Raw genomic sequence first — 16,382 nt, 5'->3', positions numbered from 1 at the left:
GTCTCCATGGAAACTCTTTCCGGAGCAGACAGGGAGTACAATCGACCCCTGGGAGGGCTGGTGCCGGGATGCAGGTCGATGGCACAGTCGTAGGGCCGGTGTGGTGGTAAGGAAGTAGCCCTCGACTTGCTGAATACTTCCTTGAAGTCCAGATATTCCGGTGGAACCCCTGTAACATCTGGAACTTGGCTGGGGTTCACCGAACGCTGAGGCGCGGCAGCCTGTTTCAGGCAGATCAGATGACAAGAAGGACTCCAACCCCAAAATGGCTTCCGTCTCCCAGTCAATGTTAGGGTTGTGGCGGCGGAGCCATGGATAACCCAGGATCAGCGGAATATGTGGAGACCGGAGAACATGAAACTGAATAGTTTCGTGATGGTTCCCAGACAGGAGCATGTGAATGGGTACAGTCTGATGAGTCACTGTCCCCAGCAGGTGACCGTCTAAGGCGTTGGCTGGTACTGGGCGAGACTACAGAACCCGGTCTATTCCCAACTGCAGCATAAGCTTCTCGTCCATAATATTCGCGTCCGAACCAGAGTCAATAAAAACTGCAAGAGCCTGAGAGCTATCCGGTAATAGCAACCTGGCATGGCTCAATGGTCTCTGAGCGGGAACAAATCCAGGGGTTTGGCTCACCAGTATGTTCCCCATTACTGCTGAGCCTTGCCTTTTACCGGGCAAGTGAGAAACAAATGGCCGGCCCGGCCGCAAGTAGAGACACAGGTTACGACGTCAGCAATGCTCACGTTCCTCCAAAGTGAGGTTGGTGCGACCCACCTGCATGGGCTCATCCCCCCCCTGGTTGCGGCTCTGGAGTGAGGTGAGGAGTCGCAGCCAAACTCGGACGTCGGGGCGCCCAGGCCTGTTGAACTCCCTCCGATCGTCGCTCCCGTCTCCGTGTCTGGATGCGCCGATCCATGCGGGAAGTCAGTTCAATCAACCCATCCAGTGAATTGGGCAGATCAAACGACACCAGCTCGTCTTTAATGTAATCCGCCAAACCACGCAGATAGGCGTCACACTGGGCTGCAGAATTCCAGTTGCTGAGGCGGCCCTGGGTGCGAAACTCAATGGCATAATCCACCACAGATCCATTACCCTGGCTCAGGTTCAGTAGTCCTCCTGCAGCGTCTGGACCCACAGACACGGGTACAAACACCTTGCGCAGCTCCGCGGAAAAAGCGGGGAACGAAGAGCAGGCGGGTGTTTGTTGCTCCCATTCCGCTGTGCCCCACAGTCATACTTTCCCAGTCAAATGATTGACCGTGAACGCCACACGAGCTGCTTCAGAAGCAAAAGTGTGTGGCTGCAGCGCAAACAGGATAGAACAGTTCGTAAGAAACGGGCTGCAGCCCTCCGGTTCCCCGGCGTAGCGCTCCGGAGTTCCCACCCGAGGCTCTGGGGTAAATCCCATCAGAGGTGATGCAGAAGCGGGTGTCGACGGCATAGGAAGAGGCGCTGGAGCGGCCACTCCTGCCACTAGCTGCTGCACAGTAGCCGTTAGCTGCTGTAGCTGCGCAGATAAATAGGTTAGCGTCTGGTCATGTGAAGAGTTAGCATGATGAGCCTCGGTGGCCAGGGCGGCTATCGAGGCTTCCTGCCTCTGGAGAGCGTCCTCAACTCTCTCGAAACAGTCTCTAGGTGAAGAGGAGTGCGCTGGGTCCATGTTCTGGCCAGATTGTTCTGTCACAACCTTAAAGAGCTTACGAAATGCTATTAGCACCTGTTAGTGGGCTTGGTATATGATAGAGGTTACATTTGTATTGTGAAATGTGCCATATGATTTTTTCATTATTGATGTATTTTTTAATAAATCACGATTATAACAGCATACAAATGTTGTCAGTTAGTAACAATCGTTCGTCGCTCTGGAAACAACAACTTCGGTCATTTCCGGCGGTGACGTCATGAGTAGAACACAGCTGAGCAGAACACAGCTGAGTCACCATTGTTTAAATGCCTTGAAGCGGCAAATATTAAAACAAAGGATGCACAACAACAAAACGCGAAGAATAATCGGCAAGCGATGTGTGGTATGGGGATGTGGGGCCATCTCCAAATCTGGCTATGGGATGTTTTTGTGGCCAAAAAATTGTCAAATGTCGCGTATATGGACCAAACAAGTGCGTCGTACGAGGGCGGACTTTGCTGGACTTGATTGATTGATTGAAAAGTTTATTAACAGCTTGTATATTGGGTACAGTACAGTACAGCTCAAAACATACAATTGTTAAGGGGATGCAGACCAGAGAAAGACTTTCGTCTTGTTTACATCAGGGTCCCCCATTTCCAATTCATCATATAACCAGGTAACCCGGGGTCGATGAAACCTACAATTTGTGGGCAGCACTTTGAAAGATCGTGTTTCGACGGGTCCACAATGCTCGCTAAGGAAATTGGATTAAAAAATAATTTCAAACTGAACAAAGATGCCGTTCCAACAATACTGCCAAGACCCCAAATGCCAGCACAAGCCACCACGCCGATTCCTACACGTCCCCCGATGCAGAGTCCTCCACTAAAGAGACGACGAAATGCATTCTCCAAAAGGGAGAGAGCGAAGGTAAGCCGCGCTACTTGTTGTTCAATGTTTACAAGCATAAAGCCTGACTCAAAATGACATGTAAAAAAAAACTTTCTGACTTGGCTCGTTGTCTCGTGACCAGCTGCCCAGACATTTCGCGGGGGAAAATGATGAAAACGGGGCTTCGGGTGCCGTGGGAAGAACCTCCGTGTATTCACGTTCTTCACAGTAATGAGTTACATTGACACTGTATTGCATAGGCCTACAGACCAGCGCCATATAGATAGAATACAGACGGAGCTATTGATTGGTTGTCAATCTTATGTTTTTGAAAGTAGGCTAATACATTAACTGAAGGGGCTGGGCCGGGAGAGAGCGAGGCCCGCGTCAGAGGTCCACCCAAAACCGTCATGAAAAAGTTTAGCATTCTAATGCATCTAACTTTATGCACAATATAATAGTCTGGCCAGCCCTGCAGCCCGTTCTAGGTTCTGATTGGCTCTCTAGGTTGGCATTCTAGCTTCTGACTGGCTGTCCAGGTTGTCAATCACAGCCGTGGGCATATTATATTTACGACTAGTAATTCTCTATGAATTAAAGTCAAATGTATATAGCCTACCAGTCTGTGTTTTGTTGCCGCACCGGATCTCCACCAAATCCAGGATCATCGTCCTCATTTTCGCTCCCGTCTGTATCTCTACCGCTACTTGAATACTGTGGCTCAAACTGGTATGGTTCCACCACGTTAGACTCCACACCGGCATCCTCTTCAATAAAATCCTCCTCTTCTTGAAAGTGCACCGAGTCTATTGACGACTCACTGTCACTCGATTCTGTCGAAATATCCGAGCCAGAGTCCGACATCAGCCATATAGTAAGTGTATTATTCAAAAAGGGTTCTACTCGTGACGTGCGTGACGTAACTAACCGGCGAAAGCCGTTTGGTCCGGAGCAGTCGTGTAACATCGGAAGCGAGCATGGAAAGTTGTAATAAATCACGATTTATAAATACAGCGGGCATATTGTCATCAATGACAAATGATTTCCCATTAATAATAGTATTTATTATCCTAATAAGAATAGTGTTGTCCTTCATTTCGTAAGCTCTTTAAGGAGAACCCAAATGCAGCACTCGAGAAACCAAGGAGAAGGAGTGTGCAACTCGATTTTGACAGGAAAGCAACTGGAGACTTCTAGAATTGTGTGAGTAACATTCTGTTTTTAGACTTCTCTGTTTCAGTGTGTGTACTCTGTATCAATGCTCGGTAGTTGATCTGACTGAAATTGTGATTTTAAATCTCAAAACCGCTACAGTATCTGTCAGGCAGAAACTTGGGACAAGTAATTTGACTGAAACCTTAAAATTGAGCTAACTGACTGCTAGGGTTAACTTTGATTTAAAGATTTGTAGAATACTAAGAGCTTTATTGAGTAGGTGTAACTGTATTAAGGGTTAAACTCATAACTTTATAACTTAGGGTTTAATGTAATTGTAAAACCATTGGGCCAGTTAAAATACAATAACAAGTCAGGAGGGAGCCAGTCTAGATTTTCTTTTGATGGCCACCAGCTGCAGAGAGTTAACTAATTAAAGGGACGTGGCCCCACAGCTGTGAGAACTCAGCAATCAGGTGTCCATTTTAAGTAGCACTTTCCTGGAGCGTCAGCTTCAGCGTCAGACAGGCTAAGACATTGGAGTCCTGCGGGAGTAAGACTGACAAAGACATTGGAGTCCTGCGGGAGTAAGACTGACAAAGACATTGGAGTCCTGCGGGAGTAAGACTGACAAAGACATTGGAGTCCTGCGGGAGTAAGACTGACAAAGACATTAGAGTCCTGCGGGAGTCACGAGGGAGGCAAAGAGGAGGCAAATCCTACTTTGATTAAGCTAAAGTATCGCTGGTGTTTTATTTGATTTGGTTGTTTAGCCCCTCATGCTATAATCATGTGTATTTTCTCCATTCCTGTTTATGTGTCTTCTCGCAATTATCACTGGCCCCGTGTATCTCGTAATCGACATAACCGGCCTGCTCTCGTCTATCCCACATGCTCCACTGAGATCCAACATCTAGTTTCAGGCGGCCTGTGGAACTGCCAGTCAACTGTTCCTAAGGCTGACTTCATCTCTGGCTACGCTTCCCTGCAGTCTCTGGATTTCCTTGCTCTCACTGAGACGTGGATTACTCCATCCAACACATCCACCCCAGCAGCTCTCTCCACAGCATATTCCTTCTCCCATACACCAAGACCCACTGGCAGAGGAGGTGGCACTGGTCTCCTGCTCTCTCCCAAATTGAGCTTTTCCCTCTTCAAGCTACCTAACTTCACTCCTTTCACCTTTGAATTCCATGACGTCACAGTAACCCATCCTATACAATTAACCATTGTTGTTCTCTACCGTCCACCAGGCGCCTTGGGGGACTTCTTGGAGGAATTAGATCATCTCCTCTCACACATCCCTGAAACGGGTCCTCCCGCTGTACTTCTCGGAGACTTCAACCTCCAGACAGGGAAGATAGACGAACTAACATCTCTGTTAACCGCCTTTGCTTTCTCACTGTCTCCGTCCCCACCAACTCATAAAGCTGGCAATGTCCTTGATCTCATATTCTCAAGGAACTGTTCTACTTCTAACCTCTCTGTAAACCCGCTCCACACATCCGATCACTTCTTCATTTCATTCTCTCTACCCCTTTCCAAACATAACAAACTAATCTCTTCTCATCCTGCACCTGTCCGCCGTAACCTTCGTTCCCTCTCCCCCTCTACCTTTGCCTCATCGGTGCTCTCAGCCCTCCCTTCCTCGGACTCGTTCCAACTACTACCTCCAAACTCTGCTGCAGAAACTCTCTTCTCTACTCTCTCATCCTCTCTGGACTCTCTCTGTCCTCTCACATCTCGGCAGGCTCGTCAGTCCCCTCCTGCTCCCTGGCTAAATGATGCACTGCGTGCTAATAGAACCGTCCTTCGGGCAGCAGAGCGGAAATGGTGGAAATCCAAACACCGTGACGACCTCCTAACCTATCAGGCTCTCCTCTCCTCTTTCTCTGCTTCGATCTCTCAGGCAAAAAAGCACTTTCTTTCAAGATAAGATCCAATCTTCCTATTCCAATCCCAAAAAACTATTTTCCATCTTCTCCTCCCTCCTGGACCCCCCCAAAGCCCCTCCCCCCTCCTCCCTTCTGTCAAGCGACTTTGGCTTTGAAAAAAAGGATGATGATATTCACTCTTCTTTTTCTGACTCACCTTTACTCACCGCTGGGTCACCAGACCCTCCTTTCACCCACACACTGACCTCCTTTTCCCCTCTCTCTCCAAGTGAGGTTATTACCCTCATTACCTCTGCCCGCCCTACCACCTGTCCTCTGGACCCTATCCCTTCAAACCTCCTTCAGACTATCGCTCCTGATATTCTACCGTTTCTCACCCATTTCATCAACACTTCTCTAACTTCTGGTCACTTTCCAAACAGTCTCAAGGAGGCAAGAGTAAACCCTCTCCTAAAGAAACCCACTCTCAACCCGTCTGATGTTATAAACTACAGGCCTGTCTCTCTCCTCCCGTTCCTGTCTAAATCACTTGAACGCGCTGTCTTTAAACAACTCTCCTGCTATCTTCATCAGAACAACCTTCTGGATCCGCACCAGTCTGGTTTCAAGGCAGGTCACTCCACAGAAACTGCCCTCCTTGCTGTCACTGAGGCACTGCACACTGCTAAAGCAGCCTCCCTCTCCTCTGTCATCATCCTTTTGGACCTGTCTGCTGCATTCGACACGGTGAATCATCAGATCCTCCTTCGCACTCTCCAAGAACTTGGAGTTTCAGGCTCTGTACTTTCCCTCCTCACCTCATACCTCAAAGACCGCAGCTACAGGGTTAATTGGAGAGGGTCAGAGTCCGACCCTTGTCAATTAACTACAGGGGTCCCTCAGGGCTCTGTTCTTGGTCCCCTCCTCTTCTCCCTGTACACAAACTCACTCGGATCAGTCATTAGCCCGCATGGTTTTTCATACCACTGCTATGCTGACGACACCCAATTAATTCTGTCCTTTCCCCGCTCAGAGACCCAGGTCGTCGCACGCATCTCTGCTTGTCTAGCTGACATCTCTCAGTGGATGTCTGATCATCACCTCAAGCTCAACCTTGACAAGACTGAACTGCTTTTCCTTCCGGGAAAAGATTGTCCCACTCTTGACCTAACAATCAACATTGGCACCTCTGTTGTTTCATGACTCAGACTGCAAGGAATCTGGGTGTGACCCTAGATAACAACCTGTCCTTCACTGCAAACATCGCTGCTACAACCCGCTGCTGCAGATACACGCTTTACAACATCAGGAGGATGCGTCCCCAGCTGACCCAGAAAGTGACGCAGGTTCTGGTCCAGGCTCTCGTCATCTCACGCCTAGACTACTGCAACTCCGTCCTGGCTGGTCTACCTGCATGTGGCATCCGACCTCTGCAGCTCATCCAGAATGCAACTGCTCGCCTGGTCTTCAACCTTCCTAAATTCTCCCGCACCACGCCGCTCCTCCGCTCCCTTCACTGGCTTCCGATAACTGCTAGAATCCACTTCAAGACAATGGTACTTGCGTACCATGCTGCGAATGGATCTGACCCTTCGTACATCCAGGACATGGTTAAACCGTACACCCCAGCACGTGCACTCCGCTCTGCATCAACCAAACGGCTCGCTGCACCCTCGCTGCAAAGGGGACCCAAGTTCCCATCAGCAAAAACACGTGGGTTTGCTATCCTGGCTCCAAAATAGTGGAATGAGCTCCCCATTGACATCAGGACAGCAGATAGCTTACACACCTTCCGGCGCAGACTGAAAACTCATCTCTTTCGACTCCACTTCGAGCGATAGAACTATTAACAAAGCACTTATATACTAATAAAGGGCTGGCTTATCTAAAGCCAGTTGAGTAGCACTTGAAATGTTTTTGCTCTATGAAGCCTGATGTACTTATATGATTCTGTTTTCCTCAAGTTTGTATTTTGTTGGTCGAACGCACTTATTGTAAGTCGCTTTGGATAAAAGCGTCAGCTAAATGCAATGTAATGTAATGTAATTGGTAATAAACTTTATTGGAGATTCCACTGGATCTGAGGAATACCAACCGAGCAGTCTAACGGTACGTCCACACAGCAGCTTTAAACAAATCTTCCAACGCTTCCAACGCTTCTCTGCCCATTGACTTTGAATGGGGATGACGTCACTTTGCCTCGCTTTTCGCCGAACTGCATTGTGGGGGAGCGAAGCGAAGATTTCCAGGATTTTCAGGATTCAAAAGTTGAGCATTGTTCTACTTTTGAAGCTGAGCTGGAAGGGTCAGCCAATCAAATCCCGTTTATGCAAATCTGACAGTAGAAGCGCTAGCCAATCAAACCGCGTGTAAGCAGGGAGAACCAGACCGCAGTTCATTTCCTCATATTCCAAACGAGAAATTAAGGTAGCAAATCACCCGGTTCTTTACGACCAGAACTATTAACGGGATACAAACCGGAGGAACCAGGCATGCGGGAGGTGGCAGAGACAGTGGGTGAAACTGGTAGGTTTTCGCCTGTTTGGGTTTATATTAGGGCCGGGAGTTTAACGCGTTAATTAAGATTAATTAATTACACAAAAATTAACGCGTTAAAAAAATTAACGCATTTTAATCGCACTTATTTTTGCACCGCGGAACGTTTCTCACTGGATGAGTTTCAGGCGTACCGATTATACTGGAGCACCAACTAACGTTCATGACTTCAGACAACAACAAACCACAGTGAACAACAGTGGGAAATGTTGTTTTAAAAAACGGACGGATGGAAGCGTCGATAAGAGCACGGTTGTGTGCAAATTATGCAAAAAGGAATTTGCATATCACCGCAGCACATCAAGCCTCAAGTATCACCTCAATGCAAAACATATAGCAGCTAGCGTGGAAGCTAGCGTGGACGTTAGCCTCTTTGATCGCGTTCACACCAAAAAGAGCCGGTACTAAAATTAGTTCATGAGAACCTTTTTACCCCCACGAAAGTCCCTGCTAGAGAGCAGAGAGCTGCGAGAGAGCAGGGACTTTCGTACGGCTCTCTTGTGAGAAAAGAGCTATATTTCTGATTGGCTGGGCGGATTGCAAACCACACCCCGTAAAACTCCCAAAAAGTTTTGTGAAGCCGCCATTTTATTATCCTCGCATTAGCATTATTAGCATTAGCCCAGCGCAGAAACGCAGAGAGACTAACTTATGGCAACACAAAATAAAACATGGGAGCGGTGGAGATGAGGAGGTGTCGGCGTTCTGGCGATTTACTCGGAAGGCTGCTGGGACTCCCAGCAGCTTCTACTGAAGCCAGTCCCCAACTCCGGGGACTTCCGGCCGGGGACTTTGGGCGGCAGTATACGCCGTGAAGTGGTTTGCGGCCTGCCAGTAAACCCAAAGCAGAAGAAGAAGAAGTGACGTCAGCGGCTTCATTTGCCTAATCCTCCCCCAGGTTCAAAGAGTTCTCATGAACTAAGTTCTCATGAACCTTTGTGGGAAAAGTACTGCGGTGTGAATGCGCCTAATGGTATACTAAAATCCATGTGAAAAAAATTGCTTCTCACTGTTCTCAGGTCAAATATGTATATGTGATTAAAAATGCGATTAATTTCGATTAATTAATTACAAAGCCTCTAATTAATTAGATTATTTTTTTTAATCGAGTCCCGGCCCTAGTTTATATATATATATATATATTGCTCGCATAAAATCCGCGGGGTTTTTTGCTTTGTATGTCGGGGGCGGGAGATTCATGTGATTGGTTGTTGGTCGCGTTGCTCGCAAAAAATCCCCAAGCTTTCAGACACGCCCAGCTCCAAGATTTTCAAGATTTTTGAAAAGCTGCTGTGTGGACGTACCGTAACGGCCCGTCTACACTACAGGCATCAAAAAATCTTGAAGCTGGGCGTGTCTGAGGCCTGGCGATTTCTCGCGACCAACAACCTATCAGGAATCTCCCGCCCGCCCCGACATACAAAGCAATAGCAATGTTAAAACGAAGTAAACTGGATATAAAATCCCCAAACAGGCGAAAACCTACCAGTTTCATCCACTGTCTCTGCCACCTCCCTCCATGCCTCGCTCCTCCGGTTTTTATCCCGGTAGATGAACAGAGACTGATCATACAGCACCGGGTGATTCACTACCGCTATAATTAATTTTCCCTCCATTTTTTTGAATATGAGGAAATGACCTGCATTGTCTCTCCCAGCATACACGCGGTTTGATTGGCTAGCGCTTGTACTGTCAGATTTGCATACGCAGGATTTGATTGGCTGATGCCAAGCATCGAGCCTCAAAAGTTGTACACTGTTCAACTTTTGATGCCGATAGATGCTCGTGATGCTTGCAAAGCCATGCCATGCTCCCCACAATGCGAAGTTTAAAAATCTTCTACGTCACCCCATTCAAATGAATGGGCGAAGCGTTGAAAGCATGTTTCGATGTCTGTAGTGTAGACGGGCCGTAACGCACCGGAGGACAGCGGACAGAAGGTGAGTCAGGGACAGGCAGAGAGTCAGGGAGTAAGCGAGGCGGTCAGCGTAGATACAGGCAGGGTCGGATAACAGGCCAGACAGGATAGTCGAGGACAGGCAGGGTCGGAACCGGGTAGGCAATCTAGTATCAAACGCGGGAAAGACAAGCATGAGGCAAAGTACAATCTGGCAAAGAGTGTGTGTAAGGTGCGGGTTTAAATACTGGCAGAAGCTAATGGGTGCAGAAGAGAAAGAGAGTGAGCTAACGAGTGGGTGTGGAAAACAGGTGAGACAGGTGAATGGAAAACTACTGGTGAATGATGGAGCAGACTATGACACATGGCTCCAGGATATGTTCTATAGCCTGCTATGAAAGTTGTGTTTCAGAATACACAAGCCATGATCATTGTGAAGAAAAATAACAATATGTCAGCAGATGGTTTGGTACTGGCCTATGATTCAAAATAGTATATTAAAGGACCAGTTTGTTGAAACTACAGGGATGTATTAGCAGAAATGTGATATAGTATTTACAACTATGTTTTAAGAATCACCTGAAACTGATATTAACATGCGTCGATCAGATCACTAGGGATAAATACAAATATAAACGACCAACGCGATACATTATGATTCGATCACTTGAAACATTTGTATTTTTAGGTCTACTGTATATTGTTATTACAAAAACTGGCACTTCAGGGTTTTGTCTAAACCGGGTAACAGTGGCGCTGCGCCCTATTACTTTTGGCGTGTGCCTTCATACCAAAATGCCGATTATCCCCGTAAAATGTTAAAGTGATACCAGAGAACAATATTTCTGTTTCACAAAAACTGTATAATTACTCAAAAAATTGTCAAATAGGCCGTCAGATGGCATAGACAGCTTTTCTTTTAACGATTTTATATGTTGTTGCTTACTGTACGTCCGTGCCACCATTTTCTATACAGGTTTCATGTTCTCGCGAGAATTTATATATCTTATAACAGGATCAGCGCCACAGTATTGCACTGATACTATATTTTCTCGAAAAACCCCTGTACCCCTTTGTCCTAAAATATGCTTTCATAAAAAATTCAAAATTCACAACTGAAATTTGAAACACATGGATGAATCTGAATGATTAAGTGTGTCTCAAATAGGTGTCATGATTGTATCACACAAACACACTACTTGCAAGGTGCACAAAATCAGTTAACAAAGTAAAAAAACATTCAATTTATAGTTTTGGCTTTTATTGTATTGCATAAATATGTTATGTATAATAAGCATGTTGCCTGTTGTTGGGAATACAAACAAATATAATGTGTCGCAATAGGTTTAGTAAATGTAGTCATTTAAAGCGATATCCGGCTGGATTTGATAGGTGTATTAAAGAAAGCAGGAAGTCATACGTACAGCACCCGGCTTGGTCAGAATAAAGACAACTTTTGTTTTATTTAAAAGAAAATCAAGCTCTTCAGTGCTTTTACAAGTTGTTCCTACACACAGCATGTGCTCACTGCTGAAGAGCTGTCTGTGTTCATTATAGTTTTTTCTTTGCTTCGTGTTATATCTGTCTAAGTTCTGCTCTCCCACCTGGACTCCCCCATCGCCCCGGCTCATAACACAGAATCAACACAGTCAGATTGCTGGCGACTATATAGCCACAGCTCAGACTGAAGAGTCCGACATGTCTGCTTCTTTCTGCTAAATTATATAGTACCTACATGTATTCAATTTGAACTCTGTGTAGTCGTTTTTTCCTGAATGTGAATATAAAACCTCGTGAATTATCCATAGGATGAATTTACTGATGAAACATCTTCGAGACGGGGTGCAGTGTGTCGCACGGTGCTTCCATTTCAGATGAGTCTTTGTTAAAACTGTCATACAACCGCTTTGTCTCTTACCAATTGCAAAATTGAATTAGTTAAAAATGAATGCATGAATGTAATTTCTGGTGGGATGCACAATAAGCAACAAAGTCAGTACAAAGGTATAAATATGTTTAGTATATGTTTAAAAATGTATTGTTGTTTAAGGACATCAAAAGGAATATTTTGTTGTCAATACTTTTTAGAATTATTGTAAAACAGTTGTACACAATGCTGAAATCCATGTTCATATATCTTCTGATTATTATAACTTACTCTGATGGCGGATGATTTATAACTGATTGCATTGCGACTGACAGTTGAATGAGAAATATTTGGGTTGTTCCTCAGCAATCATTTATGATGGCACATTCAATTTCAGAGAAGAGGCTTGTTGATATTTCAACAAAAATGTGTAACTATTTGCGTATTTCAGAGATTTAAATACTTTGCTTAGAATGATGATATGATCATTTTAAAGAAAGTTTTCCAGTGCTTTAAACAGTCACTATGTCCATACACATCGTGCCATTTTTCTAGGAGCCCATTGTTTTACATTTCCCAGTGGACAACAGTATGTGATCCCCCATTGTTACAGTTTGGTCGCAATATTTTTTTTACACCATGGCGAAGGCATGATAGCCCCACTCTGCGTCTGGTTGGCTAACCGTGGTATTTTTACGCTTAAACTTAGTCAATCTTACTTCTTATGCCTAAACCTCACCTACCCAACCAACAGAGCAAAGGAACACTACTTGACGCGGTAGTGCGGGTCATGACTTTGTAATCATAACATATAAAATATGGGGAGGATCTGATAGGGTCACTCTGCATAACAACAATACACGCGCATGTTCTGCTTGTTCCAGAGAGTTTGTTATTCATGGGATAACAGTTTGTTGGAATAATGGGTTTTTGGCGCAGTTTTTGGCGCAGTTTTTCCCAATCGAACCATGAGCGGTCGTGTTGAGACATGATGTTTTTACTTTTCTGATATAAGCCAAATGCTTGAATTTAAGTATTGAAACATTTACCCTAAAATGTTTATGTGGTTTTGAAAGTGCCTTTTGAGTGACAAAGGGTGAGAAAAAGGGGAGGGCCTTAGGGACTCGATGCCAGATACAAATTGTAGGGATCAAGCTGCAATGAATGTGTCTGCATTTGTGTGGATGTGTGTGACCTGCAAAGTGGGTTAGTTGGGTAGAGGTCAGAGGTTATCCGTCCGGCAAAAATAATGGCTGGTCCGTTCTTTTTTCTGATTCGCTCTCTATTGGTTTGTCTTGTTGACTGCCCATCTGGCTGGAGTGAGAGGGCATGGGGGCCAAAGTGTGTATGGCAGCAGGAAGTGTGTGTGTGTGTGTGTGTGTGTGTGTGTGTGTGTGTGTGTGTGTGTGTGTTTGTGTGTGTGTGTGTGTGTGTGTGTGTGTGTGTGTGTGTGTGTGTGTGTGTGTGTGTGTGTGTGTGTGTGTGTGTGTGTGTTGTGTTCTTGGCAACTGTAAATATGTGTGAGCACATTTCCATAGAGCTGAAAATATAATGCTGCATCAGACCCAACTGTCAGCTTTCTTTTGACATTGAAAGGAGAGAAAGAGAGGAGAGCCATAAACACACACACACACGCACACACACTGACTAACACACTTTGTTTGCTATGCGGTGACCTGCTGCAAACAATTATGTCTCCCTCGCTCTTCCACAATCAGATTACTGCTGGAGGACAAGGCTTCTGGACCTGCTGCTGTGAGCAAAATTAACACACACTCTCAAACACACGCACACACATTCCACACTGTCAGAGATTCTTAGAAGCTAATGTTCCCATTGAGTGAGCAGACTCCTACAAAGAAAGAATACATATTGTGATTAAAACAACGGTAATCATCAAATATTGTATTGGCATGATTGTGATAATAGCCATACAACACCAATATTCCCCTTCTTTTATGGCACTTGTTTTAAATTAGGACAACCTTTCTCAATATATGATACATTTACTATGCTAACATGCACACTATGACAATATTCGGAATTCCTTAAGGCTCATAAACAGTAAACAACATATTCCGTTTGGATATTCCAAATCAGGGTTTATTCAGAATGTTTTTCAGATTAATACATGGTGGGTATCATTCAGGGGACATGTACACAACATGTGCCTCTCAACTTGGGTTTTTACTAGCATCTTGCCTTTGTATGACCAGCTTTGTGCATCGTACACAAACAAACTAGCCAACCGTTTGCAAGGCTGGGGTAGGCCGAAGAAAAAGCCCCTATTTCTGGTCTGAAGGAACAACCTCATTTCAAAGACCTGGATATCAACAGGCAAGGAAGGGAATTTGGTTACACTTTATAACAATTATGACAAACAAATTGTAAATTGACAGTTAATTCAACTTTAGTTATAGTTATTTTACGGTTTATTTGTTATAGGCAATGCTATAGCTTATGTTACTTCATGATTGGCTTGATAATATAACATAATAGGTTTATAAATGATAGACTGTATCATGGCTGACATTAACAATTAATGTCTTATTACCTTAGTAAACTGTTTATTAGCAGTTTATTGCTACGCACATTTTATCAAGTATAATGCTTATCAAAGGATTTGTTCATCCTTCATTAGTCCTGTAGGACATGAAGCTTAGTTGAAAATATATATTGAAATGGGGGATATCATATTTTGAGCATGTAAACATATTTATCTAAAATAAGGTAGATACAGTGTAATAAGCGCTTTTAGAAATCAATAAAAAATGTATGTAGACACCTTTTTATATTTTTTAAATGGTCACTGTGTCATCCATTTTTTTAGCTGTGACGTTGATGATAGACCAGGCTGACAAAATATTCTGTCATTGAAGGTTGTCTTTTTCCTTCCCCGTCAGTAGAAAGAAAATATTGTGTGTATTTATTTGCTTTACTATATTTATATGCGATCGAAATGATCCCGTGGGCCAATGTCATAGAACTAGGTCGGTAGAAGGCAAATAAATGTCTGTGTCCGTGTTAATGTCAGGACAATGAGAGGCTACTAGATGCCTTGAAGGTTTACTTCCACTATGACACAGACACGATAAAACAAACAACTGTAACACCCAACTTACATTTAGTTCCTGATCCCCCTTGTCTGATCCCTGCCTCTACACACCGTGGGATTTTTTTACACGAGATTTATTTGCTATTCGATATATTATTTTATTTATAAGGATGATAACAACAACAACTTGGAGGCTTATTAGTCCTAAGCAAGGTCGCAAACCTAATAACACCTGTCAACTTGTATGAAGGTGCCCAGAGCCACTCCTAACATTATTAACTTAATGATAAGGCACTTTAAATGTAACATTTGCAGGCGAGTATTACACAGTTTCATAGTATTTTTTCACTTCACACCCTGTGGGATAAGTCCATAAGTGACGTGAACAGGTCTACAAGGAAAGGAATTATGATCTTGTAACCAGATTAACCTGCCATTGAATCGTCAATCAAAGTCAATAAAGAAAGTGGACCATACTTTTATATTGTTCATTTGACATGTTAACTCAAAACAAAACTGTTGGATTATGTGTATATGCCAATTGAATTGATAGCATGCTACATCTAGGACTGCTCTTTCTCTATGGATGTTTACAGCATAAATTGTGTATCTGGCCGCCTCAACTTAATTGAAATTCAGTTTTCTACATCAAAAATCATCAATCGCAAGTTAATTTGTGTTTTCAAGAAACTTTTTGAGTCTTACAAAAGTATCTCCCGTTCGACTCCTTGTCCACTCAAAGTTTAACAAATTGCTGAATAAATAAATTAGCTCTCCCACAATAGTAGAGCAATAGTATATCCGCATAGCATTTTTCGACAATCTGATAATCATTGAACTCATTAATCTAGGAAACTTCTCACAGCAAACTGACATTGTTGGATTTTTGTTAACACTTAAGACTGTTGGCTTAGCATAGAGAACACGGATATTAAAGATTAGAAATACAGGGAAAAACTAGCATTTCAAGGAACATGTTAACAAGACCAGCTAATTAGTAAGTGGGAAATACTGAACCTCCTTTACGTTTAGCTAGCCGCTAAGCTAGCTGCCAAGCTAACAGTCTGCATTATGATATTTGAAGTCTCTATCTCCTTATCTACCTCCTACAAAGTTAGACCTCTTCATCCCATTAGTTTATCCATGTATACAAACAACTTATTTTGTTTTTTCGTTTGAAAGACTTAGAAATAGAGGGACTTTAACGAGATACAGCAACACAAAGAGAGAGAGTGTTTAAGGAAGTAAGACAACCCCAGTTGTTCTAGCATAATTAACAGTAGAAAAATGGTCCCATATTTATGGCAATTACAGAAACTGAAGTAAAAAAGCAACAACAAAAACACAGTCTAACAAAATAATGAGGAAGTCTAAGAGAAAAGGGGAACGTAGGAGAAAGGAAGTGCCATTAAGACTGGTCTCAGCAGAGGAAGAGAGAAAAAGCGAGTCAG

Source organism: Gymnodraco acuticeps, unplaced genomic scaffold (genome assembly GCF_902827175.1).
Source record: "Gymnodraco acuticeps unplaced genomic scaffold, fGymAcu1.1, whole genome shotgun sequence".
In the NCBI taxonomy this organism is placed as follows: Eukaryota; Metazoa; Chordata; class Actinopteri; order Perciformes; family Bathydraconidae; genus Gymnodraco; species Gymnodraco acuticeps.
This window is presented reverse-complemented; position numbering follows the sequence as displayed.